Below are 14,845 nucleotides of genomic sequence, written 5' to 3'. Positions count from 1 at the left end.
TGTGGGAAAGTTTCCTTTCCAGGTCCTTTCTGGCTACCTTTTCCAGGTGCTCTTGCTGTTCAGCAGCTGTCAGAGCCTTTTGAAGTCTATTGATTTCCTCCTGTAACTCCATTCTGCTGGGGTCCTTGTGGGCTACCGCCGTGATCTGTTGCTTGAGATAATTTCCCTCCTGTTTCAGACCCATGAGGTTGTGGGCCAGGAAGATGATGATCTTGGTGAGCTCTTTGTAGCCATAACTCTCGCTTGAGTCATGAGACTTTGGTACTCTTCCCTCTGTGTCCAGTTGCTTTCGCCTCAGTAGGTGGTCGTCAGCCCTGGGTAGAAGGGTGTTCCTCACAACGCCTGGCCAGTCCTCTTTGGTCTGCAATCTGAGCAGTTAGTCTGAGCATCTGCAACATTTTGGCAAACTTGTGTTGAGAGTAGGGGCTAGAGACTACTACAAGATCAAACAGAGTGTGGAGCTAGGTTTTACAGCTAGGTTTTGCCAGGTGTGCTTAGCTGAAGTATTAGGTTATTATCTTAGCTGTGAATGCTAAGATAGGTTTGGGTCAGCATATGTTTGCTGAAAAGGGTGTGAACAGAGTTCTGATTGATGACTTAAGACTGCTCTTATTGTCAAATTATCACTCAGAACTTACTGATGTTTCACGCCAGGCTTAACCTCTGAGGAAGTGAAGTAGAGGAGGGAAAAGGAAGATGGAGAGCATTCCTATTCAGATTGTGCTTATTGCTTGGTGCTCAGGATGATAGTTATGCCCTAGTATTTGTCTAGATGACTTGTGTAACAGGGTCATAAAATTAGGGCACATGTTGAAAATAAACAAATCAAAAATATAAGTGTCTCTGGTTCCTCAGATTAAAAGTAGATAAAACAGCGGTTCCACTGAGGAGAAATCAGGCTGCCATGTCTCATCCTCTGGATTGGGGTTTTTCAGTGCTGGCCCTGGGGACCCACGGCACTGCACATTTCGTAGGTCTGTCTTATTCTACTCACCCAGTTCACTTCATGAGCGCTCTTTCCTAACGAGCTGACCATCAGAAATAGGTGTGCCAAACAAGGGAGATGCACAAGGTCCCCTGGAGCAGGCCAGAACACCACTCTATTAGAGAGACAGCAGCATAGATGGACTGACATGACAGCAAGCTGAGGCCGCCAACAAGAACATGACACTTTGCCCAAACAGGCACTTGAACCCTGGACCCTCAGATTAAAAATCTAATGCTCTACAGACTGAGCTATCCGGGCTCTTTTGCTGTGCATGCCTCTTACGTTTTATATAACAGCAGTTTTCCCATAAACTGCCCAGAAGAAACTCATTTGCCACATGCGCTATGGGATGAAAACCACAAGCAAATATGGCAGAGAGAAAAAAGGACAAAGGCCTTAGAAGGCACAACTATCTTCACAGAGAGTGATACAGCAAACTCCAACCGTAGTTGGCAGGGCCCTAACCTGCGCGGAGAGACCCCAATGGATTTCAAGTCCATCGCCTTAACCTCTCGGCCACGACTACGCCTGGCTGCAGGCCTGCCTGCTCTCTTGTCTGGTGGCGATCAGCACAGGCCAAGCTTCAAACACAAAATCCAGCTGAAGGATGAGGTTGAAAAAAGGGTTCAGCCGTCCCCATTGCTCAACTATAGTCAATTTATTGTCTTTACACAGCAGCTTGGCTCCTTAAATGTTTAAAAACCAGCTAATTTCAAGACGCTGATGTCATGTTTGGTCGTCACGTGGGTCACCTGCAGTGTAAGACGCACAAAGCTCAAGACTTTCGGATAGACGTTTGGTTTGACGTTCGGTCGGTCATTCGAACGTTTTATTTTGGCATGGAGTGCGCGCCATCATTTCCAGCCTAAGACATGTGATTAATCCGTATCTAAAGCCGTGTCTACATGCGGTGACCACAGGGGAAGTCACGCGAGGTGATAAATCTTCTACAGTAATTGATGCCTCCTTCTATACCGAATCTTTGAAAAATGCGGTGTTGAAAGTGAAACATAAAAAAAACAGCCACGCTTTCATGAGCTTCAGCAAATGCACGCGATCACAGATTGCACCCTTCCCAGCTGAAACCCCCCCCCACGTGAAATTGAAATAATAACCCACGATATAAGATTTTGGCCATATTGCCCATCTATATCATTCATCCCACACTATCAACAGGCGTGTCATGTAGGTTTCACTTCTTATACTTCGTTTGGGCACCACAAGGTGTCACTGTGGCCTCAAAGCTTACACCTCGCCTACTCTGGCTCGATTGCTATTCCTGAGGTAAAACACACCCTCCTCATTACGCTACGGACAAAGAAATGTATAAATAAATAAATGTGAAAATAAATAAATGTATAAATAAATAAATGTGTAAATAAATACATAAATGTGAAAATAAATAAAAGTGGAAATAAATAAATGTAGAAATAAATAAAAGAAAAAATAAATAAATGTGGAATTAAAAAAACAAAACACAAATAAGGAAATAAAATTATAAATAATTATCTTGTTTTTGCTTTTTTACATTTCTTTGTATATTTATTTGTCTATTTATTTATTTATATTTGCTTTTTTACATTTCTTTGTACATTTCTTTATTTATAATTAAATCAGTTTTGGCATTCCATAACCCGCAACTCTAGTGTAAATGAGTACAAATAAATTTTTATCACTCATATCTTTTTAGGGTGGCCATATGCTCCATTTATACTGGACACGTCCTGGCCAGGATTTTTATATTGCTTAAAACATCCAAAGTAGTTTGACCAATAACATGCAGGTATTGTCAGCACCGCCGCTCCCTATACGCAGAGTACGCAGTTTGCCTAGGGCACCAACTCCCAGGGGGGGCACCATCCCAGTTGCTCAAAAAAAAAAAAACATACATATATACATTATGTAATACATACATAAATACAAATATAAACATGGACATATGTACATAATTAAAAAAAAAATTTTTTTTACGGTGAACGCAGTAGTCAGTAGGCTAAGCACACATGACCATTCCCGCATCCGTGCCTGCGCTCACCTCATGTTTGCGGCTGACTGTAAATGATCATAATTGATGGACAACTATGCCCGGAAAAAAGACATGAGCAGTCCGGCGCAGAGAAAAGAAAAAGTAAAAAAGCCCAAGATGAAGCCCTTTCAGGTACGTTCATAATCCTGTGAAACTTTTATGGCTGTTGACCTTAATAACGTTTATTAACGTTAATTAATATTTTAATTATCATATGATAAGGTCATTGACGACTTCGCCTCTAGAAAAAGCCTTTGTAAATTTTGAAATTTGGAATGTTCCAGCAGATCAGCGTTGTTTGTCAGACTCAGAGTGTCTATTAAGTGCAATAGCCCGCCTTGTTGGCAGAAGCTATTTACACTAACTCCGCCCACCTACGTGTGATTGAGCTAGTCAACACTACAAAAGACAAGTAGTGAACAGTAGCTCCAGTGGCATGGATGGTAAAGTGTGTGCTGTAGCTGTTTTGATGCGATCGACCCGAGTTCAAATCTGCCTTTTGCCGAAATTTTTTTTCTCCTTTTTCAAATCTCATATCGCATCAGAAAGGCATTTATTTTCAATTAAAATTAAGGAAATATTCAAAAAGTTGAAGTATCGGGTAGGGTTAGGGCAGGTGTAGGGAGGGCTTTATTGTCCCAATAAGGTGCCATCTATTTTTTTATTTGAATTAAAATTATAATTTACAGTCAATACGTTATTATTGCATACTGTTTTATAATTGACTACAATATTGAGGTGCAGATAATTGCCACTATTTGCAATAAGTAGCCTAGTATAAATAGCAGAAAATCCTGCTATTTTATCATAGTGTAAATAACATCTATTGCTATTTGCACATAGTGTAAATAGCCTCTATCACTATTTACACTTAGTGCAAATAGCCGCTGCCGTTGATTTTTGATTCAATTTATTATTGTTTATTATAATATTTCATCTTTTAAAATGTTTTACTTAATGTGTGTAATCTTAGTTTGTATATATTTTTTTGTAAATAATACATTTTAATGACTATTTATTTATTTACTTTTATGTTTTATTAAAGTTCTATTTTAACCCCTATAGTAGGTTTTTTTTTTTTTTACTTCCATAATATTTGGGGGAGGGGGCACAACAATACAATTCTGCTTAGGGCACCAATTTGGCCAGCAGCGGCCCTGGACAATACTTGTTCTCAACTTCTTTTATTGTCCAAACAGACGGTGTGTGTGTGTGTGTGTGTGTGTGTGTGTGTGTGTGTGTGTGTGTATGTGTGTGTGTGTGTGTGTGTGTGTGTTTGTGTCTAGTGAACTTTTTGTAGAAATTGCTCATGTTCTGACTTTCACCTGTTGCTGCAGCTAGATGGCTGCTGGTGTAGTCCTCACTGGCCCTCTCTGGCTGGCTCTGACCTGTGCTGCCAGGTTCAGGGCTGCTAATTTGCTGGCCAACTTGGCCCTGCTTGGTGGTTTGGCTCTGACCTGCACTGCACTGTGCTGCATCTACCTGTCTTTGACATAGTTTCTTCTTGAATAAACCTTGAATGTATTGCTGCTGTTGTCCCCTTTTCATTTTTTTACACAATATTCTGTCTTAATCATCAATATTACACAAATAGTAAATTGAATAGCCATATTCTCATCTGATTAAAGACAAAATCATTTAAATGTGAAGCTGTTCTTGGACACTGCAAAACAAAAATAAAAAAATATAAGACTACCATGCAAAAACGTTTGTTTATGGTCTGTTCAGTGGTTTTTATTTGTAAAAATAGAGATGAGTTGTCAAGGCACTTAGTGCCATTTTTATGTCATCCCACTTGTGTTGGGGCACATGAATTTTCCCAAGGAAATATTCGAAAAGTGGAAAATAACATGCCTCACAAATAACATGCCTTTACAAAGAAAATACTCCTATTTTTACATAGTGTAAATAGAATCTATTGCTATTTCCACTTAGTGTAAATAGCATCTATCGCTAAGAAAATATGTTATTTTCACTTAGTGTGTATAGCATCTAATTGCTATTTATTTACACAGAGTAAATAATAGCATATATCGTTATTTGCACTTAGTACCCTTCTTAATCTGTGGCCACTATATTGTCTGCATGTCATGTGCAGGGCACGTAAATGTCTTTTTTTGCATTTATTTTTGCACTCTGCAGCTGCCGTGGAACTGCAGTCTGCAGCATAATTTTTTATTTTGTATTTATGTTTTTAACTACGTGCGTCGCCTGCCAACTTTATTGTTGTACAGGTGCTGCAGTAGCCTACATGAAGTGTTTCTGTTGCTTCATGAAAACGTCTCTGAAACCAGTGGCGGCTGGTGAAAAATTTTCTTGGTAGAGCGCCTCAACCAGAAACATTTTACATAAAGATAATTGTTTTACCAAGGTAAAGTTGAGGATGATTCCCACAAAACTATTTTCTGCAAGATTTTTTCAAGATAAATTAAAAAATTTTTTTTATCATAATTCACAATTTACTATACAGTGTAACAGCAAAAACTGAGAATTGTTTTTTTTTTTTACATTTGTTTAGAGAGGATTTTCTATACATACAGTATAGAAATAACTTCAAGTCAAGCTGCAATACCAAACACGACCACACGGATGGCAAACAGACCACTATATCCATTCCGAATTGTTAAACAGAGCAAAACACAAATAAAAACAATAAAAATAAAAAACATCCTGAATCTGTCGAATATGGTGATCTGAAGGCAGCTCGACATCAACAGTGAACAGTTCTCTGTCAGAGGGAGTGTTTATTTCCCATATGCATATAAACACCACTGACCGCAGCAAACTCCTATAATAACAAGCTTCTTCAGCGAGTGTACATTACAAAACACTTGCCAGACATGTGACCATACTGAAATGTGCTCGTGCAAAAAGCTATCAGAGAGCGCACAGACACGGTCTGTTTGTTTGCACATTAATACGACTCCTGTACGTCACAGTAATCGACTTTACCTCTATTACAATCGTCATCCATCTAAACTTTACTGGTTTGCTTTATTCAGCCCATATAGACTATTTCTTATTTAGAGTTTGTTCCCACCAATCGCTGCACAAGTACGTATGAGGACGAAAGCACGTTAGTGCTCGCCCTCCCGGAACTCATAAATTACATTGCAGTGCCTGCAGTTAGAAAAAAAATATATATATTTGTATGGAAGTCTGTGAGAACAGTCTGGGCGATTCTCGGCCTGATTGTGAAATTGCCCAAAAAGGGGCGAAATCCACTGGGGTCTCCCCGCACAGGTTTGAACCCTGCCGACTACGGATGGAGTTTGCTGTAGCGCTCTCTGTGAAGATAATTGTGTCTTCTAAGGTCTTTGTCCTTTTTTCTCTCTACCATAATTGCTAACGGCCATACCACCCTGAGGGCGTTAGTGAGTTGCTGGTGTACAGGAAGTGTTTGGCTGCAGTTGGGAGAGGAAGGCTCTCCTCCATTTTGTTTTTCTGTTTGTGTTAGTTTGTGAGCTGTTTTGGACTTTAGGTTAGTTTTTTGTGTGGTTTGTCAGTTTTAAACCACCTAACAGCAGCATTTTGCTGGCTGGAGGGTGGTTACACCCTTTTATTCGTCTTTGTGTTTTTTTTTTTTCTTCTTTGTTTTTCTTCTTACAATGGACGGATTAATGGATAACGACACAGGACCGGCTGGAGAGACATGAATGGAAAACGACACTGGACTAGGCGGAGAGACACGTTCGGCAAATGACACTGGACTGGGAAATCGACTACGAGCTGGAAATGGAAAGAACCAAGGCACGAGGGAGAAGTTTCTTCAAAGAAAATATTTAAAGGAGGCTACAGTGATTGTGAATGTAGAGAATGTGATCGAGGTGAGAGCGGAGGATATTATCAAGGCTGTATCAAAACAATGTGGACATGGGCAAATCTTGGCACTAAGGCCAAGACAAGGAAAGGAATACGAACTGACAATGGAAAAGGAAGAAACATGTGACAAACTGACTGATGGACTGATAATGAAAGGAGAGAACTGTGAGGTTAAAAATGTGCAAAATAGAGACTATGTTGTTTCCTTCATGCACCTGCCCGTCTATCTTGATGATAATGAAATTTTAGGGAAATTGGAAGGATGGGGAGTTAATCCCATTTCAAAGATTAAAAGACGATGCTACCCGGGCACTGACATTGAGGACGGAACAAGGTTCCTAAAAATGAGATTCCCCAAAGAAGTGGCATCGTTGCCATATAGCATGAAGCTGGAAACAGCGGAAGGGCCACAGTATTTTAGGGTGATGCACAGCCATCAGGTGAAGACCTGTAGGCTGTGCATGAGCCTGGGACACCTGCTAAAAGACTGCCCAGATTTTAAGTGCTACAAGTGTGAGAAGAGGGGACACTTTGCAAGAGATCGCAAGGCTGTCAGGCGCCCGGGGTGTCAAGAAGTTTTAAATAAATGTGAATGTTGGATGGAGGGAGAGGAAGGAGGTATGGAACATCGTTTGGACAGGTTGATAAAGATATGCGAAATGTCCAGTCCCTCTGAAATGGAGAAACACACCGCTGGTGTTTTAGTATTCGGTCTGCAGTAGCCACCATGGGTGAGCCAGTGGCACGCTGTGATCGTATAGTAGTTAGTACACTGCGTTGTGGCCGCAGCAACCCTGGTTCGAATCCGGGTCATGGCATCCCTTTGCCGATGAGCAATGGGGACAGCTGAACCGGTTTTTCCACCTCATCCTTCAGCTGGATTTTGTGTTTGAAGCTTGGCCTTTGCTGATCTCCACCAGACAAGAGAGCAGAAAGGGAGCAGCCAGACGTAGTCGTGGCCGAGAGGTTAAGGCGATGCACTTGAAAGCCATTGTGGTCTCCCCCGCGCAGGTTCAAACCCTGACGGCTATGGTTGGAGTTTGCTGTACCGCACTCTGTGGCGACAATTGTGTCTTCTAAGGCCTTTGTCCTTTTTTTCTCTCTGCCATATTTGCTTGTGGTTTTCATCCCAAAACGTAAGCGGCATTCACCGTGCAAAAGACCGGATAGCTCAGTCGGTAGAGCATCAGACTTTTAATCTGAGGGTCCATGGTTCAAGTCCCTGTTCGGGAGAAGTGCAGTCTTCTTGTTGGCGGCCTCAGCTTGCTGTCGTGTCGGTCCATCTATGCTGCGGTCTGTGGTGTTTCGGCCTGCTCCTGGGGACCTTGTGCATCTCCCTTGTTAGGCACACCTGATTCTGACAGTCAGCTCGTTAGCAAAGAGCGCTCATGAAGTGAACTGAGTGAGTAGAATAAGACAGACCTACGAAATGTGCAGTGCCGTGGGTCCCCAGGGCCAGCACTGAAAAACCCCATTCCAGAGGATGAGACATGGCAGCCTGATTTCTCCTCAGTGGGACCACTGTTTTATCTGCTTGCGGGGCTGGGTGACTGAGCTGGCTAGGGCTATGGATTTCAAGTGGGTCAGGCAGCAGTGTTGCACACAAACAGGGCAGAGAGTGACCTGTATCTGTAGTCATGGCCGTACCTTCCAGCGATCGGCCGGCTCAACACTTCCTAACAACATTTGAATACTTCCGAACGAGGTCGCAACACTTCCTAACAAAGTCGGAACGAAAGTCCGAACGATGTGCAAACCCCTCCTAAATAAATCCGAACAGGTCCTAATGCAAATCCGAAACGTTCGAACAGATGGGGCAAAGGAGCCAATCAATTCCTACCAAGAGGAAAGAGCCAATCAGCAATCGAGTTGACATGCCAATCTCGCCGCTGATTGGCTGAATGAGTTTAGTGACATTCCAGCTGTTTGTAACTCACTGTCACTGGACATCTGCTATCCGGAGATTAAAGGTAAGCGTTTTCAAATTACAAATTCGTGACATTAGTGTTATCCTATTTGTTCAAACATTAATTCATGATATGTAAGAGGTCTATGCTTGTGTAGCAAGGCAAGCTAATTAAAGTGTCGCTAACTAACGCTAGTTAACCGTTTGATGCATAACAGGTCTAAAGTTTTTATTTTCTATATTTTTGCAAGAATTTAATTGCATCATTCAGTATTCCAAGTATTCATTGCCTATGTTAATTCAGTCATGGCTGAGTGATTCTTTGCTGAATGTATTTGAATCATTTATTATTCCAGGTATTCATTAAATATCTAGTTTTTGTTTTCCACTAATCATTATGTTCATTTTTTCCCTTTCTTACTTTATATACAAACACAGTTTTTGTAATTATACATCAAAAGCTTGCAAAATTATACATACATTTTTTGCAAGTAGGAACATATTTACTGCAGAAAACTATTAACCTGCCACATATTTCACCACTCAACATGTCTGCTTTTGTATATTTGATGCAATATATATTTTGTCAGGGCTGCTGGAATCAGTGTGGGAGCTAACTGACACTACAGGGTTTCGCCTGGTTAACCCTGACAGCATGCACCATGTCTGGGAGATGCAACAAAAGCACCTTGAGTGCATCCAGGACCCTCCACATGTAGAGTTGTGCACAAAGACGGGACACTCCAGAAGGGTGGCAAAGTCTTAAACGTGCTTAGGTGTGGCAGGGGGTCATCCTCGCTGGAGAGTTTTCACCGCCACCAGTGTGCCTTCATTCCTGGTAAATTCTGAATCGAAGCACGGCGGAGGAATGACAATGGACTGGATAAAGGACAAGGAAATGGTAACGGAAAAGATAAAGAAGGAAGGAGGGAGAGTGTGAAAAGGGTGTATTTAAAAGAAGCAACGGTGATTGTGGATGTGGTGCACGTGAATGACGTGAGGGCCGCAGATATTATCAAAGCAGTGACGCAGCAGATCGGGGATGGGAGGATTCTGGCAGTTAGACCGAAACAAACAAAGGAGTATGAGATAACATTGGAAAGCGAAGAGGACACAGAGCTTTTAATAGATGGACTGATTATCAAGGGAAAGAACTGCGAAGTGAAAAGATTACAGAACAGAGACTATGTTGTCTCCTTCATGCATCTGCCCGTCTACCTCGCCGACGAAGAGATTTTAAATAAACTGGAGGGATGGGGAGTTTCCCCAATTTCAAAAATAAAGCGGCGTTTTTATCCGGGCACCAGCATTGAGGACGGGACGAGATATGTAAAGACGCGGTTCCCGAAGGAGGTGGCCTCCCTCCCTTACAGCACGAAAATAGAAACGGCAGAGGGTCCACAATACTTTCGGGTGATGCACAGCCACCAGGTGAAGACCTGTCGGCTGTGCATGAGCCCAGACCATGTGGTGAAGGATTGCCCGGAGTTCAAGTGCTTTAAATGCGAGGAGAGGGGGCACTTCGCAAGGAACTGCAACGCCGTGACGTGCCCGGATTGCAATTTGGTTTTAAATAAGTGTGAGTGTTGGATGGAGGGCGAGGAGGAGGAGGAGGAAGAGCAGCAGGTAGGTGGGCGGGTGCATGAAGGAGACAACGAGCAGCAAGAGGATGAAACAAGAGTACGAGGCGAAGGACCAGAATCAAATAACAATACAGAACAACAGAAAGAGTGTAACGAACAGGACATACAAACACAACAGGACGGGGGGATTTGGACACAGATGGTTTTGACTGACAGCTTGCAAAGTGCTTTGGATACTGTGGAACTGGACGATCAAATGAATAAAGAATTGAGTGATGCACAACAGGAGGGAATTTTATTTACACAGATGGATGTGACTGACAGTTTGCAAAAGGTGATGGACACTGTGGAACCTAATGATCAGAGTAATAAGGAACAATCTGCTACAAAGGAAAGTGAACAAGGAAAAGAAAACGAGGAGACACAGGGGAAAGCATCAAAAAGAAGAAGATCTGTAAAGGTAATGCCCAATTTAGAGACTGCAAGAAAAAGAGTACTTAAAGATGATAATATTGAGTGTACGAATAAGTATGAGTTGTTAAAGGATTTGGAGGAGATGGACTGAGTTTATGGGTTTTACGTGTGTTTTTATATGTTTTATGCTTTTAAGAGTTGTTACTTTTAATGCTAGAGGGCTTTTGGACATAAGGAAATTTGAAAAAGTGAAAGAAATGTGTAAAGGAGAAGATGTGATTTTACTACAAGAAACGAATTGGAGGGAAGGGTACATGACTGAAATAAGGAAACGGTGGAGTGGAGGGATTTTATATAATAATGGTGATGGGAGGCTGGGAAGAGGAGTTACGGTTTTAATAAAAGATAACAGTGGTGTATCATGTAAAACAATGTATAATGACAAAGACGGGAAATGTATAGCGTTTGAAATGGAGTATGAGGGGAAAAAAGTAATTATGGTTAATGTTCATGCACCAACAGAAGAGAACGAAAAGAAAGAGTATTTTAATGTGTTACGAGATTTTTTAAAGAAACACACAGAAGTTATTATGATGGGTGATTTTAATACTGTTTTTAGTAAATTAGAAATGGCTGAGGGAATGGTTTTTAAAAATGATAAAGGAAGGAAGGAACTGAAATTATTATTGGAAGAAAGTAACATGATTGATGTATGGAGAGAAAGGAATAAAAAGACTAAAGAATACTCAAGGAGGCAGTTAGTGGGGAATTTTATGTGTCAGACAAGAATTGATTTTATTTTATGCACAAGAAATGTTGAAGTTAATATCGGGAAAATTAAATACGTGGAAACAAGTTTCAGTGACCATAAACCAATTTTTATTCAAATAGACTGGAGCACTGAGAAAAGAGGACCGGGGGTATGGGTTTTAAACACTGAGGTTTTAAAGAACGAAGACTGTGTTTTAAGTATAAAGGAAATTATTGAAAGGGAAAAAGAAAATGAAATGTAAAATGAAGACAAAAGAATGTGGTGGGAGAATGTGAAATATTTAGTTAAAAAGTTTACAATAAAGTATTGTAGGCTAATACAGAAAAGTAAGACAAATAAGGAAAGAGAGCTAAGAGAAAAATTAAATAACGAATTGAAGAATGAGAATGGAAAAGATATACAAAAGATAAAAGAATTAGAGGGAATATTGAAAGAAATGGAAGAGGAGAAATATGAAGGGGCAAGATTAAGAAGCAAAGCAAAACATACAGTGGAGGGGGAGAAGTGCACAAAGTTTTTCTTTGATCTGGAAAAGGGAAGAGGAAAAGCTGGAATGATGAAAGAAATAAATGGAGAAAATGGTGTAGTAGTAGAAACAAATGAGGAAATATTAAAAGAAATAAAATCATATTATGAGAACTTGTTTAGTGCAGAAGGGGTAAAAGAAGAAGAAAAACTGGTGTTACTGAAGCAAATAAAAGCAAGAGTAGGAGAAAAGGACAAAAAGCAGTGTGACGAAGATATAAGAGAAGAAGAGATAAAAACAGCAATAAGTGGATTAAACAAAAGGAAAAGTCCAGGTATAGATGGTTTGGGTAGTGAATTTTATATCGTTTTTAAAGAATTTTTAACCAGCATCTTAAAAGAAGTGTATGAAGAGATTTTTAAGAAAGGAGAGATGAATCAAAGAATGGGAATGGGTTTGATGAAGTTGATTTACAAAAGAAAAGGACATAAAGTAGACCTAAAGAATTACAGACCAATTACAATGCTCAATACTGATTTAAAGATTTTATCAAAAATTTTAGCCAACAGATTAAAAGAAATAATGCCGAGTATAATTAAAACAAACCAGGTATATGGTGTTAAAGGAAGAGATATCGCAGATACAACAATCAGCATAAAAGATATGATAAGGTATATAAATGAAAAGAACAAGAATGGTTTTTTAATTAGTTTGGATTTTGAAAAAGCATTTGACAGAGTAGAACATGATTTTTTATTTGGGGTTTTAAAGAGTTTTGGGTTTGGAGAGAATTTTATTAAATGGATCAGAATTTTATATAAAGGGGCAGTAACGAAAATTAAATGTAATGGGTTTTTAACACATGTTTTTAAAATAACGAGATCGATAAGGCAAGGATGTCCACTATCAGCTCTTTTATATTCTTTAATTTCTGAACCATTAGGTCTGGCTATAAAACATGAAGAGGGAATAAAAGGAATAGGTGTTGAGGGAGAAGAGAATAAAATATTTCAGTACGCGGATGACACAACAGTGATGGTAAAGGATTTGAGGATTTGAAGAAAAGCAATGGAAATTGTACAGATGTTTTGTAAGGGATCAGGAGCTAAAGTAAATGAAGAGAAAACAGTGAAACAGTGATTTGGAGGAGCGACAGATTTAACAGAGCATTTTACTTTTAAGGAAATGAGAGAAATAAAGATTTTAGGTGTTTTAATGGGGAGGGATGAAAAGAAAGCTGAAGAAATAATGTGGGAGGAACTCTTAGGCGGGATTGAAAGAAGACTAAATTTTTGGAAACTGAGAACTTTAACTCTAAAAGGGAAGGTCTTAGTTCTTAATGTTTTAATGGTGTCTAAATTGTGGTATATTTTATATGGGTCATCTATGCCGATGTGGGCAGAAAAAAGGTTGAAAAAATGTTTTTTAGATTTTTTATGGAAAGGGAAGCCGGCAAGAATCGCATACAACACGTTAATAGGAGCAGAGGGGGAAGGGGGTTTGGGTTTAATGGATATTGAGCAAAGGAAGAACAGCCTAAGAGTGAAAATAATAAAAATGTACTTGGATGAAGAAAACAAAGTAGAATGGAAAAAAACAATGGAGTATTTTTTAAGTAAGTGTGGTAATTTTAATTTAGGGGATAATATACTGTGGATGAGGACAAAGAAATGGATGACGGAGGGAGTGCCAGATTTTTATAAAGAATTGATGAGCGCGTGGGGAAAATTTATAACTTGTGTGTATTTTAATCCACAAGGTAGAGAGAACATTTTAAATCAACCTCTTTTTTTAAACAACGGCATTTTAAACCAAGGGAAGGGAATCTTTTATAAGAAATGGTGGGATGTAGGGATAACAAAAGTAAGGGATGTTTTATATGAGTTTAAAGAAGGGTTTTTACCAATACAATACATTGTGGATGTCATGGAAGAGGCAAAGGAAGGTATATAAATGAAAAGAACAAGAATGGTTTTCTAATTAGTTTGGATTTTGAAAAAGCATTTGACAGAGTAGAACATGATTTTTTATTTGGGGTTTTAAAGAGTTTTGGGTTTGGAGAGAATTTTATTAAATGGATCAGAATTTTATATAAAGGGGCAGTAACGAAAATTAAATGTAATGGGTTTTTAACACATGTTTTTAAAATAACGAGATCGATAAGGCAAGGATGTCCACTATCAGCTCTTTTATATTCTTTAATTTCTGAACCATTAGGTCTGGCTATAAAACATGAAGAGGGAATAAAAGGAATAGGTGTTGAGGGAGAAGAGAATAAAATATTTCAGTACGCGGATGACACAACAGTGATGGTAAAGGATTTGAAGAGTGTTAAAAAAGCAATGGAAATTGTGCAGATGTTTTGTAAGGGATCAGGAGCTAGAGTAAATGAAGAGAAAACAGTGTATATGAGATTTGGAGGAGCGACAGATAGACAAAGAAATGGATGATGGAGGGAGTGCCAGATTTTTATAAAGAATTGATGAGCGCGTGGGGAAAATTTTTAACTTGTGTGTATTCTAATCCACAAGGTAGAGAGAAGATTTTAAATCAACCTATTTTTTTAAACAACGGCATTTTAAACCAAGGGAAGGGAATCTTTTATAAGAAATGGTGGGATGTAGGGATAACAAATGTAAGGGATGTTTTATATGAGTTTAAAGAAGGGTTTTTACCATTACAATACATTGTGGATGTCATGGAAGAGGCAAAGGAGGACTTTACCAGACAGGAATTAATAAACAAATATGATTTAATTAAGAAAGCAATACCTGAAGAATGGATTCAACGTATTGAAAATATAGAAGAAACCAAGCAAGGATGTGATATACAGTGGGTACGGAAAGTATTCAGACCCCCTTCAATTTT

General features: G+C 39.5%; 2 non-coding genes across 2 annotated transcripts; one reads left to right on the top strand and one right to left on the bottom strand.

Annotated features, from left to right (window-relative positions):
• Positions 1-1,173: 1,173 nt before the first annotated feature.
• trnak-uuu (transfer RNA lysine (anticodon UUU)) lies at positions 1,174-1,246 on the bottom strand. Its single transcript has one exon. It is a non-coding gene; the product is annotated as a tRNA-Lys (tRNA).
• A 6,750-nt stretch (positions 1,247-7,996) lies between these two features.
• Positions 7,997-8,069, top strand: trnak-uuu (transfer RNA lysine (anticodon UUU)). Its single transcript has one exon. It is a non-coding gene; the product is annotated as a tRNA-Lys (tRNA).
• Positions 8,070-14,845: the final 6,776 nt, after the last annotated feature.

Source organism: Sinocyclocheilus grahami, unplaced genomic scaffold (genome assembly GCF_001515645.1).
Source record: "Sinocyclocheilus grahami isolate Dianchi unplaced genomic scaffold, SAMN03320097.WGS_v1.1 scaffold400.1, whole genome shotgun sequence".
Taxonomy (NCBI): domain Eukaryota; kingdom Metazoa; phylum Chordata; class Actinopteri; order Cypriniformes; family Cyprinidae; genus Sinocyclocheilus; species Sinocyclocheilus grahami.
Note: the sequence above shows the minus strand (reverse complement) of the source record. Positions and strands in the feature narration are given on the sequence as shown.